General features: G+C 26.8%; 1 protein-coding gene across 1 annotated transcript in view; it reads right to left on the bottom strand.

The window, feature by feature from the left end:
* Positions 1-9,581, bottom strand: part of LOC126755299 (serum response factor homolog) — a 58,173-nt gene that overhangs the window by 34,834 nt on the left and 13,758 nt on the right. The window lies entirely within an intron of this gene.

Here is a 9,581-nt window from a genome sequence, read left to right as displayed (position 1 = left end):
AATAAAAATTGTAAAAATAAATAAAAATAACTCCGAATAAAAACACTATATAAACAATATAAAAAAACTAAATTAAAAACAAAATATTCCAAACTTAATAAAAAACTGTATAAATAAAAAAATTATAAAAACAATAACAAAAAAATAATAAAAAAAACTCGATGAAATAAAAAAATAAAAACGTTGTAACAAAAGCAGAACGAAATAATATCATAAATAAAATTTAATTTAAAAATGTAAAAAAAAAAACAATTAAATAGAAGTAAGACAAATAGTGAAAATAAAAAAATAATTAAAAATATTTAGTATTTTTTTGCATTAAAAAATAATAGTATGAATAAAAATATACAATTTAAAAACACATTTGTAGTAAAAAAAAAAATTAAAAATTTAAATTAACAAAAATTACTAAAAAATAGTGAAAATAAAAATTAGAAAAATGAAATCAAAAACCAAGAAATATTAAAAAATTATTTGTAGTAAAAAAACATTTACAACGAAAAATTAAATAAAAGCAATAAAAATAAGAAACCAAAAATACCAAAAAAAATGAAAAAATAAATTATAAAAATGAAAAAATAAATTATAAAAAATTTTTGTAGCAATAACTTTGAAAATTTCAAATTTTAATTAACAAAAATAAATATAAATATTGAAAATAAAAAGTAAAAAAGTTGAAAACAAAAAATACTAAAAAAATTAAATAATAAAAATATAAATAAAAAATACACGATTAATAAAATTATAATTTTACCAATAATTATTGGTGGTAAGAAAACATTTACAATAAAAAAGTTAAATAAAACCAATAAAAAAAATAAAAAAAGGAAAAATAAAAAACAAAAAAATACTAAAAATAAATTCAAATAAATAATATACATTAAATAAAAAATATAAAAATAATAAAAATATTTTTAATAAAAAAAATTGACAACAAAGCAAATTAAATAAAAATAATTAAAATAAAAAACAAAAAATGTCAAAAAAAATCAAAAGATGAAGTACAATAAATAAAAAATATAGTTAATAGAAATATTTGTAGTAAAAAAATTTGAAATAAAAACAATAAAAATAATCAAAATAAAATTAAAAAAAAAAATACTAAAGGAATAATAAAATAACAATATAAATAAAAATATACCAATAATAAAAATATTTGACAGTAAAAAATTAAATAAAACTAATTGGAATAAAAAACAAAAATTACAGAAAAAACAATAATATACAATGAAAATAATAAAAAAGGAGATTCTAAAAAATTTGAAAAAATCCAGCTATAAATAAAGAATATACAAAAAACCAAAAAATTTTTAGTAAAAATTTCAAAATGTAAATTTTAAATCAACAAAAAATAATTTCAATTTATACGAGCAAATTGAACTCCACATGCAATGGCACCTACAAGTCCAAATACATATGTATGTATGTATATGCAGCTGAATATTGAATGCAGCTAAAAACATTGTTTGTCCGCTTAGAATTGCTAAATTGACGGCAACTAATATTAATGAGACGCCATGCGGCAGCCGAAAAATCATGAAAGAACAGAACCAAACCATATATGGTAGTCACGGTAAGAGCGCAGCAGCACACACATATGCATACATGTGTAAAACAGCGCGCACACAGCAAAAAAAAATCAAAACGAATATGTAATCACACACCCGCGCAAAGAAAAAGTCAATAAAATAGACAAGCGCGCGCTTGTAAGTAGATGCTAAGGGACGCAAATGAGTGGAAATAAAAACTACAAAAATTATACACAGAAATTAAGTATAACAATTAAAAGCGCTATATGTTTGTATTTTATTAAAAAAAAAAAACAGAAATAAATATTAAAAAACGCGCAACCCACTACCAGAAACGGCGTACCGGTGCGCGCGCGGTTCAGCGTTTAACCTTGACAGCGAGCTGTGCAGCGAGTGCGAGTTGGCGGCATCATTGGAATCACTAACCCATTCACCAACACGAAAACGCACACACACACACATGCGCATTTAAAGTAAAAAATTGCTAGCCCACACACATGAGCGCGTGTGTGTATGGCGGATATACATTGACACGAACGCTTACCAACTCATTGACAAATTCAAACGCGCGCTCACGCGATACTTCATTCATACGAACGCGCGCGCTAGAGCAGGCGCTGCTAGCGATACACACACACACACGCTATAGCTATGCATTTGCTAGGCGCACATGTATGTGAAATTACCTACAGCGCACAGCGCACAACGCCGACCAAATTTGGTCTACTAAAGCGGCAAGCCAACAAGCCGCGTTTCTAAATATATGCATTCAATAAAAAATTAATAAAATTAAAGCTAAGAAATATATATTTGTATTTTTTTTTTATTATTTATTCAAACAGCTATTGTTTACAAAGTGGCGCAGAAGTCAAGCGCAAGCGCGCGCAATAGGTAGGTAGTGCTGATAATGAATGCTGACGCGGACGCTGACGCCGAACTTGTTGCTCATAATGAAGATCACTTAGCGACGCGCGCAGCAAGCGCGCCGGCCGCTGACACCGTCGCTATTTTGCATAGGAAAAACAAAATCGCTTATAAATAAATTAAAAAGTAACACCTACTATCTAAGCTGGCGATTACGCTTAACAAGCTTCGAGCTTCAAACTTTGTAAAGTGGAAAACTGAGATTTTGCTTTTAGCTTTAGCCAGCGCGTTGCTCTGATTTTTTAATATTATTTATAAGTTTTTTGTGATTTTTTAAACACTTTTTGTAATTTGCTTCGTGCTATCGGCAAAGTCGTTTGCGCGCATGCGCTCAGCTGCCTACAATTTAAGCAAGCCTGAATATGTATACATGTGTGCGCGTTCGCGTAACTGTGTGGTAAGTAGTATGCAAACTTTTGGGCGGCATGTGGCACACGTCATTGTGTCCCACGCTTTAATGTCCACAACGCTGCCACTGCCACTGACATTGACATTATTCGTATGGCGCGCGAGTCAATAAAAATGTGTTTGGCGGCATGTGGCGAGAGTGCGGAAAAGCTTGGCGTAGTTCAGTGAATGTGGCGCGTTAGAAAATAAGTAGCAGGCGCGTGAATTGCCTGTAAATTTCACAATAATTAACGAAGAAATTTCTCGGTATAAATCAAAATGCTTGATTGATTGTGAAGCTGCGCTTTAGCCCCAAGCCAATAGCAGCGCAATAATTTTCTAGTTAAATACATATGTATGTATGTATGGATATGATTAATATACATATTATATTTTTCATATTATAAATTTGCTGTTTTTGTTATTTGTGTAGGCTCAACAGCGGTAGTTTTACGAGCAGCGGAAGCGACAACGCAATATGCATTTTAATACGCATATTGACTCAAAAGATATATGTAAATTTATAAAAAAAACACAAAAAACAATATAGGTGTATGTATGAGTAATCAAGTCAGCGCTTCTGCCATATAATGAATGAATCGACTGCTATTAGTCAAATAAAAACAAGAAAAAAATGCCTTTCACAGGTGCATTTCTTATGGCACGAAGTCAGTTTGTATGGCAGCTATATGCTATAGTGGTTCGATCTGAACAATTTCTATGGATGTTGTAGTTTTGTATTGGACAATAATCCATACAAAACTTCGTGCAGATATCTTTTCAAATAAAAAAAATTTCCATACAAGGGCTTAATTTGGATCGATCAGTTTGTATGGCAGCTATATGCTATAGTGGTTCGATCTGAACAATTTCTACGGATATTGTAGTCTTGTCTTGGACAATAATCCATACAAACTTTCATGCAGATATCTTTTCAAATAAAAAAGTTTTCAATACAAGAACTTGATTTGGATCGATCAGTTTGTATGGCAGCTATATGCTAAAGTGGTTCGATCTGAACAATTTCTACGGATATTGTAGTCTTGTCTTGGACAATAATCCATACAAACTTTCGTGCAGATATCTTTTCAAATAAAAAAGTTTTCCATACAAGGGCTTAATTTGGATCGGTCAGTTTGTATGGCAGCTATATGCTATAGTGGTTCGATCTGAACAATTTCTATGGATGTTGTAGTTTTGTATTGGACAATAATCCATGCAAAATTTCGTGAAGATATCTTTTCAAATAAAAAAGTTTTCTATACAAGGACTTAATTTGGATCGGTCAGTTTGTATGACAGCTATATGCTATGGTGCTCTGATATCGTCGATTCTGAGAAATGAACAGCTTCTTGGAGCGAAATGAACATGTGCAAAAATTCAGAACGTAATCTCAAAAACGAACGGACTTGTTGGCATATATATAGATAGATTAGCGGGTATGGCTAAATCGGTTCAGCGCGTCTTGCTGATCATTTATACCTACTACTATCTAAGCATGCCAATCTTAATATACGAGTATTCTCACACAGAGATTAAAAAATCTACTTTTGCTAACTTTGCTGCTTAAATATGCAGTTCAGTAAGTTGAGTTTATGCAGTTGCTAGGTTAGGTCCATGGTTTCGAAGAAAAAAGTGTAAGGCTTACAATAGTAACCAATCTTTATGGTTTTGGAAGGGGATTATGAGAAGATAAGCTATTCGTTTTTATTTTTTAATATTTTTTTCCGGAAAGTTGTAAGTAGTAAAAAAGGCTCTAAACCACGAGTATGGCAATTTTCAGACCTTTCAACAAGACGAATCAGGTAAGTCAGCAGTTTGAGGCAATTTATGCGTTCTAATATGCTGTTGAAACAACCACCAACAATGAGTGAAAAGCATTTACTACGTTCAAGATATTGGTCTACCGGCGAACGCTTCGGAGTTGAGTTCAAGAATCACTTAGAAATAGTAATGCGAAAAGATAGGTTAGGTTAGGTTAATCTGGTAGGCCAATAAGCCACGTATAGACCAGTTTGATCCTTTTCGATACCAGATCGAGTTCACTTGCTAAGTCTAAGAAGAGTAGTCATCGTCTAAGATGTCTTTGCTTGACACAAATTTTAACAGACTCCGCGGCCTCACTGTCGGTACCTCCTCTAGTGTATCATAATGTGGGGACCCCAGATTCTTACAGCGTAGTCTTGCCAAGTTTCCCTGGTGCGCTCCTCTAGACATTTTCTGCAGTCTTCTCGATCTGTCAGCCCCATCTTGCGGGCTTGTGTCGCCACCAGTCATGGCCCAGCTAGTATTCATATCATGTTCCTACAGTCTCTTCTATCAAGTGCAAAAAAATAAATCTGAAACTACTAACCGAAGTAAATTAAGAAACAAAATTGAAGCAAAAACCTGAAGAACTACCAATCATAAAAGACTGAAAAAACTGATCGAATTCGTTCTTAGTTTGATAATTCACGGAACCATTACTGGCAATAACGTGCCTACGACAGTCGGTCGGTCATTCTGGGTCTATGTTAACAGAATAACAAAAAAAATCTTGAGTAACAAAAAAAAAGAACGGAGTAAAAAAGAGCCTCTTGGCTCTGAGTAATCCGTAAGAGACTTGAGCTCTTCGCTCTCAAAACAAAGTTCACCGTTCAATAGTTAAAGAAGTTTTGACTGGACACCGAAACATATGAGATAGAATCATATCAACACTTCTTACTCGAATTTCCTCCTTTGGCAATTAAAAGCTAAAAGTACGAGATACTTTTAGACAACCAGCTTAAATAACGGAAGTAAAAATAAAGCCCCTAAGCAGGTTTGTATTGGATTCAAGATTCAAGGCGTCCTTTTTTGAGACTTTATAGACAACTACAAGAGTTTTTTTGGTCTCACAAAGGACTATAGATAGCAGTTTAAGTGTGAATCACCCCATTTTGGGGAATCAGCCAGCTAACTTAACCAAACTAACGTAACAAAAAGCATTAGAAAACTTTAAGATCGACCTAACTTTTGTAGGCATACTACAAAAGCTCAAAGCACTGTTCAAATATGTTTCAAAAATTCGAAAAACAAGGCACATAAGGCTAGCAGAAACCACTCTTTGGTTTCAAAACCATCGAATATCCCTAATAAGCAGCTTAAGAAAAGGTAAAAGTGATGAGAAGAGAGTTCAATTTCAATTGTGTTCTAGCGATTGACAATTTTCTCAGTCAAATTTGAGCGCAGCAAACAGAATTGAAATTGAAGCAACTGAGTTTGAATTTTTTTAATTTCTGCCTAAAATTCAAATTAATGATGGCTGTTCGAAATCGTTTTTCGGTTTTCGCACACAAGCACACTTTTTCAACAAATAAAGCAAACAGTTATCTTTGTAATCATTACAAAATTCACTAAAATTACAATAGTTTTGTATTTATTATTATTATTTTTTTGTTTTGTTGTTGTTTAATAATTACAGCGGTTATTTGATCTCTGACTTTTAATGTTGTTTGTTTATATATTATTTAAAAAATAGTTCGGGAGCCGTTTGATTAATTTCATAGTGCATTTGCTAAGCTTAAAAATAATTATTTTTGTTTTTTTGTTGTTGTAATTAATTAATACAAATAAAGTATTGTATTTTCACTACGCTTTTTTTTAATTTCTGTTCGACAGAAATAAATAATCGTATGTATATGTGTATGTTTTGTAAATATAAAAGAACTAGCTAAATGATAAATAAAACTAAAAATTTCTACATCAAACGTGCTAAGCATAAAAATTCTAGAAAATTATACATAGAGCGTTTTTCTTGAGTGGCGTGTAATGGTTGAAGAGTTTGCATTTTAAGTAATTTCATATTTTTTGCTTAAAATTGGTTGATGGTATTGGAAAAAACTTTCGAACATTTACTATAAAATTTGAATTTTAAAATTTCAGTTTTTTTAATATTTTTGTAAATTGTGTTATTTTACACAATTATTAATAGTAGATAGGGTTTTGATAAGTGGGTTATGTAATATCCATTTTTATATTAATTTTTTATCAACTGATAGGACGAATTTTGTAATAAAAATTATTTTAACAAAATTTGGGAAAATAATTCAAAATTGTATATAAAATATTAATTTCAAAACTTCTTTTATTTTGAAGCCTTTTTTTTGTATGTATATCGATTATTTCCTTTGAAATTATTTTTAATTGTTCCATCAAGGAGAAAGAGATATTTTTAATTATATGAATAAATGTTTATTTAAAAAAAAAATTTAATAAAAATAAAAATTTTTAATTAGGTTTTGTAAAATTAAAAAAAATGTCTTATTTTTTTCGTAAAAAAAAAGATATTTAATATTGTAAAAAAAAATATATTTTGTGAATTATTCTCAATTTTTTAACTTAATCGAAAAATCAAAAATTTTTAATATTAATGTTTTTAAAAAAAATTAAATTTTAAAGAATTTTTCCAAAAAAAAATAATTTATATAAAAAAAATAATTTTTATAAAAAAATTAATTTTTTTCATAAAAAAAATTTTTCTAATTTTATAAATAAAAATATTTTGGAGAGGCTGTGAAATATCGTCATTTATATGTATATTATATTTGCCAAGAAAAAGGCAAATACTTTTAAATTTATTGAATTTTATTTTTTTATTAACTTGTAGTTAGACTAGAGAATATTGTTGTAACAGAATTTTCATAAATAAATCTGTTATTAACAAAAATTGTTAATTTTATGCTATTTTGCTATGTATTTTTTAATATCTTTAATTTGAAAATAAGAAGTTTAAAAATGTGTAAAAAATATTTATTTCAAAAATTTTATTATTTTATTGTTTGATTTTTTTATTTGTTATTTTTATATTATTTCTGTTTTTATTGTCCTATCATGCAGGAAAAATTTTTATAATTATAAGGGTTAAAAAAAATGATTTTGTAAAAAATATTTTTGTGAAATTTTTGTAATTTTTCTTTGTTCGCAAAAATATTTAAATTTATAGAATTTTATTTTTTTATTAACTGCAATTTTAGAAAAATTTTTATGTAATTTTTTTTTTTAATAAATATTGCTTGAAAGTTTGGTTTTTTTTTATATATGGGTATGTATACAATTTTTTATATTATTTCTGTTTTATATCATTTTTTATTGTCCTATGAGGCACGAACGGATTATTATAATTTAAAAAAATAAAAAAAAAATTGTAAAAAATATTTTTTGTGAAATTTTTGTAATTTTTTTTTTAATTTTAAATTTATAGAATTTCATTTTATTTTATTAACTTGTAGCAAGTTAATTGTTATTTTTAATTGCTACATCAGACAAGTGAATATTATAGTAAACAAAAATTTATAAAAAAAATTAAAAACAAAATATGTGTAATAATGTTAATTTTATTATATTATTATTATTTTTTTATATATTGTAGTTAATTTAATAAAAAATTTAGAAAAAAATCAAATATGTAATAAAAAAGTATAAATTTCAAAAATTCTATTATTATTATATTTATTTTTTTTATATATTATTTTTTTTAAATATTACTGCTTTGTATTATTTTTAGTTGTTCTATTAACGTTTTTTGTAATATTATAAATAAAAATCTTTGTAATTTTGTAAAAAAAAAATATTTTAAAATTTTTTTGCTAGTAAACTTTTAAAAATTTATTGAGTTTATCCTGTTTATTAGAATCTTGTAGTTAATTGATAGTAAATTTTTAGCGCAAACAATAATTTTAAAGTTTTTGGTTTAATCATTTGAGGTTAAAAACAAGTATTCGCAAATTTTGTTAAAGGGTTAGTAAACAATATACGTAAATGTAATATTTTTTAATTTTATTTATTTAAGTAATTTTTTAATTAATTATTTTAGCTAATTTATTTATTTTTAATTAAATTTTGTAATTTTGTAAATTTTTTTATTAATTTTCTGAATTATTATTTTTTTTATTATTTTATTTTAATAAATTTTTTATTTATTTTTAATATATTTTTATTTTGTCAATTTTTTTTGTCTTACATTTGGATTTTAGTTTTTAGGTTATGAATTTTGTTTTTTGTATTTATCTAAAATCTTTAATAAATACTTATTTAATATGCATTTGTAACAAAATAATTTAGAAAATATTTAATTTTTGTATTGGATTAAAAGAAAAATTTTAAACAAAAATCTATACTAAAATATAGTTGTTCCACAAATCTTACAGAAAATATTTGGAAAAATATTAGAATTTAATTCTATAATTTTATCAAAATAATTTTTATCATTGAAATTATCTGATATTAAAACAATTTTTACATGCATTGGAAATTTTTTGAAATAAAAAATTTAATATTTAGTAAAAAATAAGGTAAAAATTATTATTTTTTTTTATTTAAGGTAAAATCTTTATCAAAATAATTTTAATTTTTTTAACAGTTAATAAATATCTTTTATTTTCTTTTCGAGCTAGCAACTTTATAAAAATAATTTTTAACATTATAATTAACTGAACTTGTTATTTCCTTTGAAATTATCACGCATTGTTGTTTTCTTGCAACTCTTCAACCACTACACGCACGCATTGGAAGCATTAAAATGCTGTCTTTTCATTTCGATTTTGCAAATCTACATTAACAACAATAATAAGCAACTGTGTCTAATAATTTCTTTTACGTATATATGTCTATATATGTATATATATAAGCTTACAACAACTAAACACTTACTACTTACAAAATCTATAACTATATACTACTTGTATATATGAAAACAAACACATTATCCACGTGATCACGCGC

Source organism: Bactrocera neohumeralis, chromosome 4 (assembly GCF_024586455.1).
Source record: "Bactrocera neohumeralis isolate Rockhampton chromosome 4, APGP_CSIRO_Bneo_wtdbg2-racon-allhic-juicebox.fasta_v2, whole genome shotgun sequence".
In the NCBI taxonomy this organism is placed as follows: domain Eukaryota; kingdom Metazoa; phylum Arthropoda; class Insecta; order Diptera; family Tephritidae; genus Bactrocera; species Bactrocera neohumeralis.
Note: the sequence above shows the minus strand (reverse complement) of the source record. Positions and strands in the feature narration are given on the sequence as shown.